The 3,969-nt window shown below is 44.7% G+C and overlaps 1 protein-coding gene across 4 annotated transcripts in view; it reads left to right on the top strand.

Annotated features, from left to right (window-relative positions):
• Positions 1-1,066: 1,066 nt before the first annotated feature.
• Positions 1,067-3,969, top strand: part of herc1 (HECT and RLD domain containing E3 ubiquitin protein ligase family member 1) — a 100,737-nt gene continuing 97,834 nt past the window's right edge. For 3 of the 4 annotated variants that reach the window (XM_024263078.2, XM_024263077.2, XM_024263079.2), the window contains exon 1: positions 1,067-1,834. The gene's annotated coding sequence lies outside the window, so the exon portion shown is untranslated. The remainder of the gene's footprint in view (positions 1,835-3,969) is intronic. The other variant, XM_024263076.2, reaches the window with a different exon arrangement.

Raw genomic sequence — 3,969 nt, 5'->3', positions numbered from 1 at the left:
CCCCACCTTGAGCATTTGATTGACATCTTCTCCCGAGCTGCTTTCAGTGGAAGGAGGGATGTGAACTGCCAATAAGCTTACTCATGATTGTCGACTGTAGCTGCCCTAAAAACGCGACTCAGACAAACTCGGTCTATCACTGTCAGTAGATTTGGCCTCATTTCGTGCCGGAGCTAAGGCATTTATACGGGGATGTTACTCCCTTTGTCCAGTGATAACATGGTGTAGAGATGCCCACTGACGATGAACCGAGTCTCGACTCATTTGCCGGTACCTCGGCACAGCACCGGCGCTATGCGAGGTCTTAAAATAAAGAGCTCTGACCTGGCCCTGTCACAGATGTTACATAATCAGCCTGTGAGCGTGGTGAATACAAGTATTTTCACCGATAAAGCGCTGTTATTACTATTTTCCCGTAGTTCTCGTTGCTTAAATTCTGTCACTGGACTGTGAAGTGTCACCCTTCATTCAAAATTGTATTTAAAACGACAAATGGCAAGAGAAATGTCCAACAACTGTCTCCAACAAGGGGATAAAGGTTGAAGATCTATAGGTCAATTGGGCTTGCTATTTGCCAAGCGCTATGAATTGTGGGATACCTTTACCTTTGTTTTTCTTGGTATATTCGATTTTAAATATGGGTTTTTGTCTATGTGACTTGTTGTCTGGTTGTTTTACTCTGTTTTTCTCTTTATTCTTTTATCCGGATGTGTTTACTTCTTTTTGCACCATAAGTGAGAGAGAGGGGAAGGATAATGAGGAGCTTGTGTTGTCCTATTAGAACAGCGTATTTATAGGTGAAAAAAGAAAAATTAAATACTCTACCAGATCTCATAAGGAGGATTTCTATCAAGAGCTACATGACTCATTTGGATACGGAAGTCAAAATAGAGCAGGGAAAGTTAAAATAGAGCACGGGACGGTCCTAATTAGGTGAGAAGAGGCGGTGCTCTAAAGTGTGTTTGAGAGAAGTCCCGGTGCTCAGCACCGGAGTGCACCGGCCCACTTAAAGCACTGCTATTAAACCAATAAATAGTTTATATTATCCCGTCATAGTTCAGACAGCAGAAGGATGGAATAAAAAGTAATGTTCTATATGAGTCTCCATCAGTGTTTCTGATAGTGTGTGGGGCTGGACCAAATGAGGAGGTTGGCCTGATCTGGCCTGCTTGCCGTAGTTTGGGGACCCCTGCCCCAGATGGCCGCCAAGGTCACCTATGCCCAGGGCCGGCCCTGCATATCATATTCCAAGCCCGAATTGCAATTGAATTGCCTATTCGAATAATGCTTTTTCAAATTGCAAATAGAATTGTCTTTTTTTTTTTTTTACACATTACCCGGAATTATGGGCGAAAAAAATCCATAGAACATAACAGAAATGTCACTTGAGTACTTAGTTCAAATGTTGGCTCCCTGTCGCATGAATATTCCGGCATCAGCAGTCAGGGGGCAGTGCTGGACACTACCCGGCGAGGGCTCGCGGGATCCCTTTTGTTTTTCAAAGCGTCGATGACAGAAAGGCCGTTCGAAAAATGTACTGAGAGTATTAGCAGAGAGACACCGAGAAACAAGCCTGGGTTCAACTGGAAAACAAAGGCAGGGACTGAGCTTCACGCAGAAGTTCGCAGCGTCACGCCCGGGCTGGGGCTCCGAGAGAGGGCAGGCTTTGTCCTAGAAGTTGCTGGAGCGGCGGGCGGGGACACGGACCTTCATGTCTACATTCACTGTCACATTATCAAAGAGCTGTGGGCTTGTGGTGTGTGACATGAAGCACGGCTAGCTGTCGTGTAAGCTCGGATAGGAATCCGGAGAAAGAAGGCCCCTTCCCTTTACGGTGAGTAGCCAGCGGCTGCTAGTTGCTAACTGCGTGACGCTGCGTTACTGGAGATAAACAAACTAAAACCCGCCAGAAATGGGTCATGTTACGTGAAGCAGCAAACTTCCGAAGATTGCGCTGACCAAGAACTCATTTCATATCGTTTTGTTGTCTCACAACATAAGTATTCCACAATTTGTGCGACGCTAAGATTAGCTGTACATGGAAGTTAGCAAACGTTAGCTAAACATTGGCATTGCTGATAAAAGTGCAGTTTCTACTCATTTTGTGCCGTTCTTGAAAAGTACAATGTCAGCTGCAGATTTCCTGGTTTCTCAGCCAGGGAGAGTGGGAACTGAGCGTGTGTTGGCGTCTCTCTGTAATACTGTCAGATCCAGAGAGAAACTTAGCTGTGGTGAGTTTTGTAGGGATGAACCGAGTCTCGACTCATTTGCCGGTACCTCGGCACAGCACCGGCGCTATGCGAGGTCTTAAAATAAAGAGCTCTGACCTGGCCCTGTCACAGATGTTACATAATCAGCCTGTGAGCGTGGTGAATACAAGTATTTTCACCGATAAAGCGCTGTTATTACTATTTTCCCATAGTTCTCGTTGCTTAAATTCTGTCACTGGACTGTGAAGTGTCACCCTGCATTAAAAATTGTATTTAAAACGACAAATGGCAAGAGAAATGTGCAACAACTGTCTCCAACAAGGGGATAAAGGTTAAAGATCTATAGGTCAAATAAAAACGTTTTCAGGTCCATCCCCCCATGTGCCATGACGTACAGTACTCGTGTCTGAAAGCTCAGAATTTGCAGTTCTTGCAGGGCCAAGGACACAGACATTTAGGAAAAACTGCAACACCTGGACCAAGTCTTATTTTATCACCCCAGTGTTGCAAGTCAGCGTCATATAAGGTTTTGGTATGGATAGAAATAAGTATCACCCCAATTAATGTCTGCGTAATTCTTGGTTTGTAACTCATACAATTCATTTTGTGCATAAGTACAAAAATTACAAAAAAAAAAAAACAATTTACACCTGCACTATTTAAATTACAACAGCTTGAAACTAATTGCACTTGAAAACCTTTAAAAGTTACGCACAAAACACTTGCTACGCACACACAATATCTCAGTTACACACAAATCTGTGGTAGTGTCTTTTTATGTCTCACAGACAGCCATGGTAACCTGGAAAACTGCCGCGGCAGAGCTAGCTGTGTTAGCGCCAATATTAGCATAGCTAGACGAAGCTCTGTTCAGCATGATCAAACTCAGTCACAACATGCTTCATCTTCACGCACCGCCATAGCGGTCTCATGAAACACAAGTTCTGCCTTAAAGAAATGACATTGGACAATTTTCCTCTTTTATTTTTATGTTTCCCCACATTTTCGAGTTTGAGATATTGTTGATACTCCAGCCTACCCATCAACATCACTGCTAACCGGCTTAGCACCACTGCGCATGTGTGAAGAGAACGGCAGACCCGGAATTAGAAAGCACGCATCGTAGTTTTGAGATCAAAACAAGGAAAAAACAAACAAAAAACAACGCTTCGATGACCAAAATAGTTGTCGACTATTTTAATAGTCGACGTAGTCGCGACTAATCGAATAATCGTTGCAGCCCTACTCACAGATTCCTCCTTGATTGATGCGTTTAAATACAACTAGAATGCTGGGTCATCTGAGTTTTCTCATCAGCTGATTTGAACCTAGGTTTTGAATAATATCCGGTAAAACTTGACATTTCTCCACTTTCTTAAACGGATATGCCTGATAATTAATATAAAGAAGTCTAAACAAGTGTTTTATCCCTTTGCCGGACCTGCAGATCGTAGTTTCCTGCAATCGCTGTGTTTTCCGGCCAGAACTCCATACATTGACTGTATAAAGGTCGGTGGCGGCGGCCCAGGGCCAGCTCTGGTCTGGTCTCCCCATGGAGATTCTCCGCAGCAAACACAGCGATAGCACCGCAAGGCCCTTCTAAACACCCACAGGGCGGTGAGGCTTGATCAGCCCACCGGCCTACGATCTGCGGGTGTTTAGAGGGTCCAGCACCACCTGCTATCCCCGTGACTGTGACCAGAGCATGAGACAGATCCCCATGGTAGAGGTGGTGTCAGGGGCGGGGCTGCAGAGAGGA

This window comes from Oryzias melastigma, unplaced genomic scaffold (assembly GCF_002922805.2).
Source record: "Oryzias melastigma strain HK-1 unplaced genomic scaffold, ASM292280v2 sc00236, whole genome shotgun sequence".
In the NCBI taxonomy this organism is placed as follows: domain Eukaryota; kingdom Metazoa; phylum Chordata; class Actinopteri; order Beloniformes; family Adrianichthyidae; genus Oryzias; species Oryzias melastigma.
Note: the sequence above shows the minus strand (reverse complement) of the source record. Positions and strands in the feature narration are given on the sequence as shown.